A 15,880-nucleotide genomic window follows, 5' to 3' on the forward strand; every position below is an offset into this window, starting at 1 on the left:
ATTTTCTAAAACACATTGATTAGTGGTGATTACTGGACAGGTCACGTGTTTATATACTAACAACAATGATTCTCCTTGGATTAACTCAAATTAGGATACATAGTTGAATTATAAGAATGGTTGCTAGGCTATGCTAATTACCACGCCCAATTTTTATGGAAACACAATGCTCCTTCATTATCCCTTCTATTCTTCAATACCTTTTAAAAATTACAATCCAACCCTTTCCTCCCCAAAATCGAATATTAATATAATTTGAGTTCGTGATGGAACTACCATCAGGACTGCAATGCCCCGCAGCTGAAATAATATTTAAAATAGAAGGGATTTGACATTTGAGAAGTCAGTGGCTTGAAATACCCAGTTGTACTTAGCTAATTCAGTCCTTAACCTCTGGTTTCAAATAAATCAATTACAGTCGATTCCACTTCAGTTCAGAAGTGCACAGGGTTTTAGTTAATTGAATACATTTTATTCACTTGCTAGGAATATTCATTTATCAAAATTCCAAACTTAATATACATTTCTTTACAACTCAGGTTATGTTAGGCTGCACAATCAGATCAAATTTGCCCTGGTTTTCCCCAAATCCTGCTTAAAATCTAAATTTCACCACTCTTTATGAAACAATGTCTCCCTATTCCTTTCTCAATCAAAAGTAAATTTATAGTAATTCCATGTCAGTCAGGAGAGTTGTTTTCCACCACAAAGAAAAAATCATATGTGGTCATCAGCCTTGAATTAAGTTTAAATAGGTTAAGAACAGAGCTGGATTAATTAAGTTTTTAAAAAGTATTGACCTGAAATTAAAAAAAAAAATTACGCATGGTTTCCATTAGAGCTTAACTTTGCTGCAGCTGACAGGTATGACAGCATTTTGTGGTCTTAAAGCCGCAGGCCCCTTTTCTTAACCCCCTCTCTTCCTCTGCCTACCCACTCCGACTTTTGGAGAAGTGCTTGAATAAATAGCGAATTGTTAACTGAAAGCAGTACGGTTAAATGTGCACACATGAAGTTGTTCTTTAAACAGATATTGATGTATGCAGTGTTTTATATTTATTGTTTGTAGCATCCTGCTGGCAGCAGTTTACTGTTTGGAAAGGAAAGGGGTTAATTAGCGTCATTATCAATCACTAATGCTTGCCTAACGTGTCCAAAGAATAACCAAGTTAGAGGATGGCATGAAGCCAACAGCTGCTTCATCCCAGTTACATGTCTCCTCCTAAGCCACTCAGCTATGGGGGTGGGGAGGACAGGAGGTGAAGTGAGGGGAAGAATCCCTATTGCTTGGGTAAAAGGGCTATAAAAATCAGGTCAACTCACCAGAGATCCAAGAGGCGGAAAGTATAACATAAATAACCAGTTTTCATTCTCTGAGTTATAGGTGCAGAGATGGCAGCGGTCCTGAGGAAAGAGTAGTAAAATTTGTCCTTTAATTTGCTGGATTATCCAAGTTGGGCATTTGAAGAAACACATCCATATGTCCCTATCATTTAGAGCTAGATGGCAAAAAGAAATCTAAAATGCAAGGAGAGAAAAAAGAAGAAAACCTGCCATCACAGACAAACCCAAGTCAACCCCAAATATCACCCAACCACCCATCTCAGAAGAGTGAATCCACAGAGCACAACAGGCAATAGTAGTTCTCACGCCTCTGCATAGGGATATTTTTCCTTGTGAATTTCAGTGAACAATACTTTTTAATATTAAACTTGGTTGCTGCACAGGCATGCCATCTCAGCTTCCTGTTGGTTGCTACTACTCTTAGTGATCCCGTCCTCCCTGTGACACACCGCGGGAGAGAAACTGAAAAAGTCTGACCCGTTATGGGTTCCTCTTAGAAGCTTGTTTTTATTTGTAAGTTAACCACGAATTAGAACTAAAGACCCCATTGACGATGGGAGTTTACTCAACTGTTTCTCTGAAGGCAGGGATGCATTAGTCCGAGTTGCAGTATTTATAAACAGAGAGCACTTGTACGGTTGAACAAGACATTGACTTCTTTCTGTGAAAGCATAGCCCAAACTCATGTTTGTCCATGTGGACATAGGTGAGCAACGTTTTCAATCAAATTGTGACTATATGAGTAAGTTAAATCTCCACCCAACGAAGTAGCTGGTGTATCCAGGGCAGTAGGATAGTCATCAGAGTGGGAAGAGAGAAGAATGTTGGGATGGAAAACTGTATGATGCATGCATATGGAAAGTTCCTGTGTTTAAAAACTAATGTTCTGTTCCTTAGGATCATAATTGAAAAGAGGAAAGGAGGGAATAAAAGATTTTAGGCTGAAACTGGAGTCTTATAACTAAACTTAAATATTATTAATGTGCAAAACTATTTCTTTTTCATCTTTGATGTCTGAAAATGATGGCACAGCATCAACTTTAATTTCATAGATCTCTCTGTGAAATAAAAGTTGGTGCTATACTGTCCTTTTTAGAAGAGCAATACTTAGCATATTGCTGGAGAAATCTATTTAGGGAAGAAGGAAGCTCAGGGAGACAACCTTTCTATAGTGGATACCTAAGGATACTTACAGCAGGAATTTCTCTCTTCTTTCTTTCCTTCCTTCCCTCCCCCCTTTCCTCCTTCCTGCCCTCCCTCCGGCCCTCCCTCCCTCTCTTCCTTCTCCTCCTTCATCTTTCTGTCTCTCTCTTTCCCCTCCCTCCCTCCTTTCTTCCTTTTGTCTCTTTTTAACGCAAGAATGAGTCTGATGTCTTCGGTGGAACGTCCTAATGATTATTTTGACTTTCTATACGAACGTCCCTTTAGAGGTGGGAATATTTTCAACCTCAAGGAGGGATATATATTTTTTTTAAGTGGCCCGATTCTATGCTGTAATTTCGCTGCGGGAGATTTTTCTATGGAAATAAATATTACATCCACTAAATTCCTATAACAACCCTAAACACAAAGCCCTTAAACTAAAGGTGGAGTCTGGTGGTCTAGCTTGGCCCACCGTTGGGTTGTCCATCACAACTCTCAACTTTTACAAGTGAAAAACACCGGGCCCCTGTTTTGTCTGGACGCACATCTCTCGGGGTTCTCGCTTGAGTTGTTTCCGCTCATCACTCTTTTAAACTCGGGCTATCCTGGGGAAATATACACACCTATGTGTATAGATATTTATTTATATTTATATTTGAAGTATTTGGTGAACCTAAATTTAGCTAATATAGCTTAAAAGATTTTTTCCCCCTGAGGCACTTAGTTAATGCTAGGATCAAATTTCCGTTTGCTTTGTCAGCTACCAAATCCTATTTTAGGTTCCCCCTGTCTATTTTGGAGCCCCCAAGTCTCGGCTGCGCTTTTGTCCACAGCATGAAGTCGGTCCCAGCTCCTGATCTCAGCTCCGGTAGCCAAGACCCCCGCCCGGGAGGAGGCGGCTAACTCCCCACCCCTCACTGAGTCGGGTCCGGCCCACCTCGGACCCCGCCCGCCTGCCTGGGCGCCGGCCTAGCTAAATTCCCGGAAAAAATCCCCTGCGTGCCCCTTTCGATTAGAAGCAATTCGCAACTTGATTTTGATGGCCTGGAGTGGGAGGTGGGAGGCGGGCGAAGTGAAGATGGAATGCGGGACGAGAGGTTTGAGCCTGGAGTTGGACGGAGGCGGGGGTGTGGGGTGCAGGGGCTTAGAGGGCAGCCGGGATGGAGGTTTGGGCGGCTTGGGCGGCGGCCACCGGCGCTCGCGTCCGGGTTAGACCCAATTAAGCTGCAGTTAAACCCTGAGAAAGAGGTTTGGGACTTGCCTGCGCCTCCCGCCTCCCTTCACGCGCTTGCCGGTGCAGTGAGGGGAGTCGGGAGTCAGCAGGTCAGAGTTTTAAGGGCCTTTTTCGCGGGAACAGAGCTTTAATTAATGACTGGAGGCAGGATCGGGGAAACTTTCTGGCTCCACGACTCCCAAGGCAGCACGAAGTTTCAGCATCCCCGGCCCGGGTGTCTAAGCAGGTAGAGAGCTGCGTGGGGCTTCCCTCCCGGCACCCGCACCCTTTCTCTCCCACCAGGCCTCCCCGAGCTTTTCACTCTTAACTCCTGTCACCAAACGTCTAACTGCGGGGACACCTCTCCCGAGGCGAGGCCTTCCCTTCACCCGGACCCCAGGCGCGCCTGGGAACCCACGCAGCCGCCCAGCCGCCTGCCCACCACAACGTTGACCATTAGCCACTTGAGTCTTTGAAAAGTCATTAACACCTTGTTTTATTGCAACAATTTGGTTGACCTTCCAATACCCGTTTGACTAAACATCCAGCACCGAACTACCTTAGCAGCGGGAAATTCTATGGGGGAGTATTTATGCAACCCAAGCAGGGGTCTCCCATTAGGATGACCCGAGATGAAAACCTTGGGTGGCGCTCCGGGCCAATCCCAGGCCCATTTGCACCTCTGGACTTCCCCTCCCCCTTCTTCCCTCCTCCCAGATCCCTCCTCCTCCTCCTCTTCCTCCCCTTATAAAAATGCACTCGGACTTTTCGGGGCGGGGGCGGGGAGACTGGTAGGGCTGGGCTGGGCTGTGGAGGGGGGCTTCGCAGATAGTTGATATTCCGGGTCCAGCCGCTCTCCGCGCTCCCATTCTCTAAGCTCAGCCGGGGGGAAGTGTCGCCCCGGGCCAAACATATGCTTCTTTCCAGCGCGCTAATCCACCTTCAGCGTGGAAGCATAATTGCTCGAGTGTCCATGGATTCGCGGCGCTTTGTCCCTCGCTGGCTCCCATCAGCCCTGGCACACGCCATTTCAATCAAATCTTTTCAGAAAACTGTCTCCTTTTATCAAGTCCCAGCCCCTGCGAACGACGGGAGCATTTAACAAAACACCCTCCGTGTTCCGCCAGCCTCCCTCAGCCCTGGCGGAGCGCGGAGCTGCGATTATTGCAACAACTTTTCATTGAGTTCAGCGTCTGAGAAGGGGGGCTTGCGGAGAGAGAGAGAGAGAGAGAGAGAGAGAGAGAGAGAGAGAGAGAGAAAGCAACATCAGCATTACAGACCCAAACAGGTCTTTTTCTAAAACCCTTGGTGTCAGGTGTATGGAAAGGAAAGGTCAAAGGTCACCCTTAAAGAGAAAACACGTTTCATCTCAGTTATTTTTTTCTTTGAAATTACAGAATTGACTGCCTCTGTGGAGTATTTGGGCAGTCCAGTGGGATAAAAAGACAGGCAGAAACAAGCTCAGCGAAATGGGCAGAGAACAGGGAAGGACTCTGTTGAAAAGATATTATTGGTAGTCTCTTTAGCAAAAAGCTCTGACAAAAAAAATCCCCAGCGCTGATTCCCATGTACCTATCCAATCTCTCGTTTGTGGCCTCTGACAGGCGTAAATCAAAGTTGAATCTGAAGATGACTGCCTTATGATAATACTTTCTTGGTAAATATGGAAGTCTTACACACTCATGATTTAATATTTTGACTGGATTCCTAGCTACAGGAGAAAAAACTTTTATTGATTAGGAGAAAAAAAGGGGGGGGGTAGGTATGACAGAGTGAAAGATGAACTCTGGAAAAGACCTTAGAAGCTGATATAAATAATATTTTTGATGCTGTAGAAAAAAGTAATGAAGCCAAACGCAAAAGATGAAGCATGAGGTTTGATTTTGTGTAGCAATTATTATGTAAATACACACAAACAGAAGAGATTGTAGTTCTATTATAGGAACACAGCTTTGCTGCTTGTTCATAAAATGAGAACGTCAGAGTAATGAACAGTTTTCTTCAAATCTCAGATCACCTCATCTTGAGATTGATTTTAAGGGACTTAGGTTGTTTGCTTTCTGTAACAATTTATTTCATGATGATCAAGGAGGAGAAAGTCAACACAAATGGACATCGCACTTGTTCTACAGCCTAAGAATACAACAGGCGTTTATGGCATGAAACACCCTGGGACTTTTTGGTGCTTCCTCTTATTCCTTACATGTCCAGGCTAAGGAAGCTTATGAAGTGCTTGAAAGTGATAAGTTCTTCTCACTCATATGGGCCTTTCAATGCCAGTCCCACTATCCTTCATCCACTTCCAGAGCCAGATGAAATCGTTGAGGTCTCCTGGATTAACCAAATGGATGAGGGAAGTTTTCTGTTAATGTTGAGGTTCCAGTACTTATTTTATGTGAGACCCTCCATGACCACAGTTGCCAATAGGTGATTGGCAACTGGCTGCGTTAGTCTTCTAAAGTGTTCAGACAGTGGGATTGGAAATAATAGGACTTTGGGGAGAAGAAGGCTGTCCTTACTCAGCCTGGAAACTGGAAAATGAGACACGGGAACTTCATATATATATACAAGAAATTACTTTGTTATGGTTATGAAACAGTAAATAATCGATAACATCCTTCAATACCTAAACCTCATCAGGGGATTGTCAGGGGAAAGACAGGGAGAGTGATTTTGAAATGTTTATTCATTTGCTTACATTATGATCTTTTTGTAATTATAGAGCAAAAGAAAGACAGTAACCAAGATCACCTCCAATCCTCTTTTTATCCCTGTAATAAGATGGGGGTGGAGGGGAGAGGGGGGAGAACTCAGTAGGAAGCAGTAATCTTGGGAAGGAGAAAGAAGTTAAATGCTAAACACCAGGATGGCAAGGACAGGAAGAACCTTTTCAGTTGGGGAGACCATAGTCTTGCATATTCTATTTCTCACCCACACCTTCCATAGCCAGTTAAATGGAAGAACTGAAAATAATGGGATCCATGGAGGGAAACTGTTCTCTGGCATATCAGGGAATATCCTAACCTTGAGGATATTTCTCCAAGCCAAAATTGTCTTGAAGAGTCCCACAAAGTTCGGAGGCTGGGAACTGAATGGGTTCCCTCCTCTTTCATCACGAGTCATAAGCAGGTGACTCCAGCGTCTTGAGATGACTGAAACAAGGTGGGGGTGGGGAGACCAATTATATGGAGATGATGAATTCCATGAGGCTTCTAACCATCTAGGACTGTACCTATAAAAGCTCCAAGAACAACAGAATAGAGGAAAGTTCTGAAGAGGAAAACCTAAAATTAAACTAGCTCATTCAAAATGAGACCATTCTTAGAGGTGTTTTTTTTTTTTTTTTTTTTTTTTTTAAACACTCAAAGAAATACCGATCTCTCCAAATTCCACCTACACCGCTGATATCTAACTCTGTTACAAGGTTGAGAAGCCTGGACTGGCACTGCCTCTTCAAACTCTAGCAAAGCCTTGTGTTCCTCAGTGACATGGCTTAGAAAGGGAAGAATCCACCTGTGTGTTTCTGAAGGGGACTTTTGCCACTAACTCAATCAGATCTAAGGGGAAGACTGGAGTAGGGAGGTGCCTCAGAGAATCTTGGGGCTAGAAAATCCCCTTCCTATACCCTTTAGAATAATTCCCAGTTCTTGGAAGTTAGTGCCGTGCCACATCAAGAGAATCAAATCACTGGTCTGTGACTCAGTGAAACTAGAGCTGCTTAGAAAAAACTATTTCAATGGGTGCCACTAAGTTTGGAGAAAGCTCTTCTAAGGAAATGAATCAAGAAGAAAACAAGAATTCAGAGAATCCTCTTGATTTTCTGTCTCACCCCATTTTCTTCCCCTCTCTCCCCACTGAGTATTTCGACTGAACTTAGTGTTTCTTTCTTAGTGTTTCCCTCCTTTGCTGAGAAAGCCTAAGAACCTTCTACTAGGCTTAGATTTAACCACAACTCTTACTAAATCTGGCTTATGAAAACCAGACTTCTCTGAGAGACGGGTCTTCTGGCAGCAATTAGTCTGACTTTTCTTTAACAAAATTCTTTGTAATGCCATTCAGAAAAAGGCCAGTAGGAGTTTGTGGCAGGGAGTGTGTATGTGTGTGGGTGGGTATGGGAGGGGTAGCTGAGGTGGGGGATGGTGTTACAGAAGGCCAATTTGTATGACTTGGTGGAAAAAAAATCCCAATGTTAGCACATTAACTTTGGGAGCTGTGAAATATTTAATTAGTGCACTGGTTGGAATCCTATTAAAACTGGCTCTATTTCTGAAGACTGCCCTGAAAATCAGCTTGTTCTTTTCCTATGTGCAGTGTATAAAACAGCATTGCCATCTCTCCTTGTCACAGAATTATTTCAAACAGTTTACCAAAGGAATTTACCTTTAAAAGCACGACTTCCTGGAACAAACGAAAGAAATATCCAATTAGTGAGTATTTGAAGGTAGAGGATTGATTCTATGAGTGGGAATGAGAAAAGAGGGAGAGAACCTGGAGGAGCGAGGAAACAACAGTCTGTCACCTTCTCTGTTTCTGACTCCTGGGGCAGCAGCAAAGTCCTAGAGATGTCTTCCTATTGCCCTCCTCCCCTACATGTATTTAAAAATTAAACCCCACAACACACACACAACAAACAAGAGACCTATTCATTGAGTCTGCAAAGCCACCTTCTTCTCCTGGTTATGCAAATACTAAATTAAATCAAGTGGCTATAGTGTTCAGCCCATTGCTGAAATATGATAGAAAAAAAAAAGTTGAGTATTCCAGGGAAATTGATCCGAACAGCTCAGTTTCAGTCGGTGTGGATGTCTGTTTGTCTGAAGGTGGAGACACAAATACATCTTGTTAAAGTTGTGGCTGCCATTCTGAGAAGCAGCCTAAGGTTTTAGAACCCCGCCCCACACCCCTTCCTGGGGAGATAAGAATTTGAGCCATTTAAGATACAACGCAGAAAACTTTGGCCAGCGAACTCCTGAGAGAGGACTCCTCTCTGAACTCCCTCTCGTCCTGGTTTCCCCGACGTTGACGGGATCCGAGGTCCGAAGGGCCAATTTAATTTAGAGTCCATCCCGAGCGGGAAGCCTGTCAGCTCCTGCCTCCAATCTTCCCCAGAGGAAGGAAGGGTTGTGGAAACTGCCCGAGAGCCTGCTGGGAGCAAACACACGCTCCCGTTCCCCTTCAGACCTGGGGCGCAAGGACTTTCTTTAGGCTATCGAGAGAACTGAGTCTTGTTCCTGAGAACCAGGGCACACCTTGGGCGTTCTTTTTCCTCTCTAGGCCTCCGGAGTCACTGACTTCGCGAACTTAGGGACAGCTATGCCTGAACATCAGTTTCCCTGCTGCGGCGACCAGGGCGGGAAGTTTCTGAGAAGGCCTGGGACACTTGTGCTTCGGGAAATCAAGGTGGGGGCCGGCAGAAGCAAAGGGATCAGCTTCTCTTCGTAGTCCAAGGTGGCGATCTCCGGAGCAGGGCCCTGGGCAGAGCCCCAGGAACCCAAACCCTGCCCAGAACAAGGACAAGACGCAGCGCTTGTTCTCCGCCACCATCTCCATCTTAAGCATCATAAAAAAAAACAAAAACAAAAAAAAAACACAAAACCCTAAAAAACAATCTTTCTGTACACCCAATACATCATTTCAATAAGAATGACTTCACTTTAATAAAGATTTAATACGTTAAATCTGTCTTTGTCGCTGATTGATGCTTCTTTGTCTTGAAAACGATTTGGGTTTTACTGATCAAGAATTCTGGGGGAAATGCTGTAATTCAGAGTCGGGGGTTGTTATTATTGTTTGATAACAGTTCCCGAGGAAGAAAAACCCCGCGTGCGCACTGACACACATGCGCTCGCACACTCACAGGCCCGCTTGCTTTCTCTCCTTAGGCTCTCCAGCACGGAAACCTAGAAAGCTTTCCTGAGCTTCCCGGGACGTGGGGGAAGGGGAGCGCGGGGAGAGGAGGGGGGCGCGGGCGGGGAAGGGGGGGGCGGAATGCAGAGCACGGCGTCTGTCGGGGAATCATTTGCCCTGAATCACAAATTTTCACGGCTTAAAAAGAAAAGGTAAAGCTAATGTCTGGCTCAATTAATAAACATGGTAATTTCACACCCGGAGAAGGACATAATTTCATCCGAGCGCTATCGGCGCCATCACAAAGGGTCAGGGCGCAGCTGCGGCGAACCCAGGTCATTACGGAGTCGCCGAGCGGCTCCAGCTCCCCGGCCCAGCGCGCGCCTCGAGGCGAAGGATGGCTGCGGGCGAGGCCGGGGCTTCCCCCGATAAAGGACTTACCCACCGTGCAGGAAATGGAGAGGCCTGCAGATGAGGAGTAATCAGCTCGCAGACGTATCGCCCGCCACGGTCCCCCGCCCCCCGCCACTGACTTTTTAAAAATAAAAGATAAAACAAGCAAACACCCTCTCCCTGTCATCATCTCTTTCTCTTTCTTTTTCTTGTACTTTTATAATAAAACCACGACCAAAACACTATAGAGACACACACATACATATTTTTATTTTTTTCGAGGTTGTCTTTGATTCGTCGGCAGTAGAAACCTATTGTATCTGTAAATTTCAGGACAGTTGTAGTTGATAAATTTCTGGTGTCAAGGTTTGGGGCCAGGAGCGCGGAGACAAGATATTAGCTTCAATCTCATAATCTCTTAATCACATTACACTTTAAGTGAGCATGTGTAATTTCACCCATCAATGATTTATTTAAGCATTTGGAGCACAATTACTTGTCTCATACACAAATACTGACTGGAGCATTGTTTGCTAGAAAGAAACCCTGAGATTTAGGAAAAAGAACATCTCTTTTCTGTTCCATTATGTGCCCCACCGCGGAATCAAAATTCATCTGTAATCGAGACCCGCAGGGCCCATCTCCTCAAAGGAAGGGGCCCCGAGGCAAATCCACCCGAACCACAAGGGGGGCACCCCTCCCTCTTTTCTGGGTTTAGATTTTTAAGCAGATCTTCAAAGCTAAAATAAATGCCCATTAAATAGTCGCATGCAAATGGAATGGAGCCGGGCAGCTAAACACACAAAGCCCATCTCACATAAAACAAAAGCATGATTGATGGCAACCCGGATGCTCGTGTGTTTGGAAAAAAAATTATACTTGTCCAGTCTCCTAGGTGTCTAAATTATTGAAGAGCGATGTGCATATTTCAACGGGAGAAGGTGGCAGAGGTTAGGGACCGGCGGTCGGCGCAGCGAGTGCCACAGGGTTGTTGGTACATTTGGGTCTAGGGAGACTCCCGTGTAAAGAATTTTAACACATTCTTTTCTGGGCGGTCAAAGAGGCAGTGTTAACCTGACAGTTCTCGGGCAAATGGTTAGAGAAAATGGATCGCTTTCCTCGGCCAGGGACCCTACTTCCCCGCCTTGGGCAGCCGGACCCTCTGCAAGGCTGACCGCTCCGCGTGCGGTGCAGGCCTCAGACGCGGGCCGACAGGGCACCCGCCGCGCTGCAGCTTAGCTGGTCCCGCGGTGCCCAGCCCAGCCCTGAACTTCCGCTCGCGAAGGGGGTTTTGGAGCCTTCACCGGGGAGCTCAGCCCAGGGGTTGGACTGTGCAGGCGGGGCCCAAGGAGATCAGCCACTGGAGGAGGCGCTCGCGGCGTCAGTTCTTTGTTCTGGCCCTTTCAGGGCCTCCAAGTGAGGCACCTCAGGGGAGGCGCGACTCGTCACTATGTCGGTGGGGGGATCAGACTGTGCCGGCTTGGCTCCAAGCGGGAGGCAAGATTGGGGGGAGTTAGTGTTGGGACTATGTGGCTACTTTGGACGGGGGGTGGGATTTGCTAAAGCAGGGAATGGTAAAACAAGTGGGAAATGGAGGGAACTCTCCCGTATCTGATTTTAAATCTAGGAAGGAAACATTTGAAAATAAGCAAGCACCTGTGTTTATCTCCCCCCATTTTTTCTCCCCTCTGTTTTTCTCTTGTCTTCAACTCTCCATCCCGTCTCTCCCTCTGTTACTTTCTCTTCCTTTTCTCCCTCCCTTCATTCTTCTTTTACCCTCTATAAATATGCTAGAGAGAAAAACGAACCTCAGCAACAGCAATTCCTGCTCCTAGAGAGTGGATCTGTCTATGGGGATCAGCCTTAACAGCCTCTGGTCTACGAGGGAACCTCAAGCGTCCTCTTTTTTGCTAGGTTTGGGGTGGGGGGAGGGGGAGAGACAGGGGGTCCCCTTGTCCTCAGCGGGCGGAGAAATCAGTATTCCCACGCATCGAATCCTAACCCCAAACTTGATTCCATCTTGCTACTCCAGTCAGGCTCGGCGGATTCATGATAGCGATGACAAAGAGTAATTACATATTAGAAAACAAAACAATAATTACATCACCACGTCGACACACACTAGTCAACGAAGCACAGTCGCCTGGGTTGGAAACAACACAGCCCGCGCCGTCCGCGGTTGACTCAGCAAATCAGAAAAGCCGGGGAACCGTGTCCACACCCGTGGATGCGAACAACCTCTCTCGAGGCTGGACCGCAGATGAGCTTCTGTCCCTGCGGGGTCACCTGCTAACAGATCTCAGAAGTCTCCTTTCATAATATCTGATTTGGGAGCTGTCTGGAGGAAAAACATGCCACGAGGATCACACGGCCGGTTTCTTGGAGAGCCAAGTGTAGTTTTTTAACCAAGGTAGACACAGATTCTTGGGTTTGAACTACTGTTTTACAGTTTTACATCGAGCATAGAAAAAGGTGGTCCTTACATGTTAGTTTCCCCCAGCACCTGTCACCTGGTTCCTTGGTTACTTTACAGCCCCCTCAGGCCTCGGCGTCTTCGGGTTTCCACTTTACTCCCCCAAGTGTCAAATCCGTCAAGCCCTTTTTACTTCTTCCCGGGGACCTGGAGGCGGGATATTGGGCCCAGCGTGGGATAGTGCGCGTCTCTAAAAGGCCCATCGCGATTGCTGTCATATTCCCCAGTTCCTTTGGACCGGGCGTGGGGGAGGCTCCTCGTCGGGCATTGCTCCCCTTGCCCTCTCCAGTGACTCCAGCGAGTTCTCTGGTTCGTCTTGGGGCCCGGGCCCGGAGGGTAGATGCAGGATTTGGGGGACGGCTGGGGAGTAGAGGCGTCGCCCGTGACCAGGCGGAGATCTGTCCGACTCCTGGCTGCCATTCATTGCCCGCCAGCTCCGACTGCAGTCCGGGTGTGAACACGAACCCAGTCTGCTTGGACCAGGAGACCGCGGCTAGAAGATGCATCTAAGCTTGAAACACGGGGAAAGGCTTTAAAAAGACTTAGCCGGGGCCTCTATTCGGGTCTCTCCTCCCACTTCCCCCAGGCCTTTCTTCCGGGGTTTGGAGCCTGTCTCAAAGGCGAGGGGCTCGGATGTGGGGTGGGGGTGGGGGCGCCAGTGCGTTTGTGCCAAGGGGGGCATCGAAGGGCGAGAGCCGATCTAAGGATCGTCCTTGCCAGGCGCGGGGATGCCGTGCCCCCTCGCCCGGGAGAAAGCCCGGAGCATCCCTTTAGGCCCCAGGTGTGAGCTGCACTCAGGCCAGGGGATCAGCCGCACGTTCCCCTTAGCTAGGCGACACCATCCACAGGCGGTAAAGGAATAAGACTTGGCCAAGAAGGGAAAAGGCCGTAGCGACTCAGAGTGGGTACCTAAGACTTGGCGAGTCTGAAAAGCCGGTGGGTTAAAGCCAGGTGGAAGCGAGCGAGCAGCCCTTGATGGGTCTAGCGCCCTCTATAGGGCTCTCGAGCCCCGCCGCGTGTGGACCGCTCTCCTTTCATCCCCCAGGGCTCAGAGAAGGACAAAGGACCTATAAAAAAATCCAACAACAACAAAAAAATATCAGCTTGACCCCCAAAAGAACACTGTTTAATGAGGTGGAAAATTCTTCCACACAAATTGCTTTTTCTACTACTTTATGAGAGTTCATAAATGTTAATGAAATCCAGTTACCAAAAAGTAACATACATCATTGCAGCTGAAGGGAAGCAGAGGAAGGAAGGTGGTGGTTAACGTACAATCATAATTAAAATAAGAGCAGCGGCAGCAACAATGCGGCCTATGGCTAATGTGGTTGGAAGCCCAGTCCAGCGTCGCACCATTATATCCGATCTGGGTTGACCACTGGTTCTTTCACTGGAGAGAAACAACTACGGCATAACCCTGTCAGCAACAACACAACCAAAACTGTGGAGGTGCAGAAGCTGGTGGATCAGCGTGAAAATAAAAACGAAATGCTGCTCTGTTTCTTTTCTTTTACAACAGAATGCTTATGATGGACTCAAACGTCCTCAGAATTCATGCAGAAGGAGGAGCCCAACAGGAATGCCTAGGAGAAGAGAAAGGGAGACAGCAAATTCACAGACGACCTGCAGGACCTGATTACTTTTGTCCTTCCTCTCTGTACATCAGACTCTAAACTCCTAGAGCAAGAGTTCTTATATTTCAAGCATCGTTTCTATCCTCAGTACCCAGTCCAGGGTTTGCACATAGTAGGTGCTTAATAGGTATGTGTTGAGTAAGTGAATGATTGAATGGACCAATAACAGAAAGGTAAATAACTCAATAGACAATCTACTTGATAACATTTGGAGGTGGACTGAGGTACCCAAGCACTAAATATTTTCCATATCCAATAAATAGTTTTCAGTAACTTACTCTGTGCAGGAACTGTTCTTGGCAGTGGGATTACAGCAAGCAAAACAAACAGACAAAAAATACCTGTCCTCATGAAGCTTACATTTTGATTTGGGATGTTTTGGTAGATGCATTGTTTTACATGGCCCAACAAATGGTATTCTATCAAACTTTGGAAAAATGCCTTTTCACCTTCCAGATTCCTCTGTATTAAATGGAATTTAGGTGAAGAGATGTGACGTCTACTGGTGAAAGTCATTGTATAAAGAATATGCTTTTTTTCCTTTCAGCTTTATTAATATATGATTGACAAATTTGACTTGTATATATTTAAAGGTGTATGACTTAATGTTTTGATATCATACGTATATGTATATACTTGTACATATATAATTAAATGATTACCACACAAGCTAATTAACATATCCATCACCTCACTTAGTTATCTTGATTTTTGTTTTGTTTTTGTGACAATACTTAAGATCTACCCTCTTAGCAAATTTCAAGTATACAATACAGTATTGTAAACTATAGTCACCATGCTGTACATTAGCTCTCAAGAACTCATTCATCTTGCATAACTGAAACTTTGCAGCCTTTGACTAACATTTTCTCATTTCCCCCTCCTCCTAGCCACTGGCAATCACCATTCTATTTTCTGTTTCTATGAATTCAACTATATTACATTGCATGTTACAGTGAGCTCATGCAGTGTGTATTTGTCCTTCTGTGCTGGGCTTATTTCACTTAACATAGTGTCCTCCAGTTTTATCCCTGCTGTTGCAACTGGCAAAATGTTCTTCTTTTTAAAGGCTGAATAATATTCCAGTGGAATATATTTTGAAGGAAGATGTGTTATATTTCTTTAATGGTATCATTTTTGTCTTATGACTTTATTTCTGAAGGAGAATGTTGTCCTGTTTCCTTGAGAGCTGCTAAAATCAAGTCATTCTGACTTTTCACACGTGGAGTAATATATCATGTCATCTGAATATGAGTACTAATACTAATAACTATAATTTTTTAGCCCTTATCTTTTGTCAGTTATGTGTTTAGTGCCTTATGGACTTTATTTCATTTAAACTCTCAACAACCCTTAGAGATAGGTGCTGTTGTTGGTATCTTTACTTTTTAAATGAGGGAATCAAGGCTAAGAGAAGGTAAATAATTTATCTTAGACCATTGATGAGTAACATCTGGAACCCAGGACACTATAATGGAGAATGCACTGCCGCAGGAGTTTCAGACGTTGTGATCAAAGGCAAGCCATTGTCCTCAGCTTTCTTATCCATAAAATGCAGCTAAAACCTGCCTAGTCTATATTGTTCACAGTGTGGTGAAGATAAAATTTGATTCATTTATGAAAACACATTGTAAATATTAAAATGCTGCATGAATATATGGCAGGTTTTGTTGTTGTTATTATTATATGTTGTTTCTTATCTGTAATTGCTGGTACCTCCAATGACCTACTCTGTAGCGGTAATCCCTGAAATTGATTAAACTTTAGCTGAACGATTCTTTTGGGGTGTGGACCATGCAGGTTGAATGGAGGAAAAGCCACTGGAGAGGA

Source organism: Rhinolophus sinicus, linkage group LG06, assembly GCF_036562045.2.
Source record: "Rhinolophus sinicus isolate RSC01 linkage group LG06, ASM3656204v1, whole genome shotgun sequence".
Taxonomy (NCBI): domain Eukaryota; kingdom Metazoa; phylum Chordata; class Mammalia; order Chiroptera; family Rhinolophidae; genus Rhinolophus; species Rhinolophus sinicus.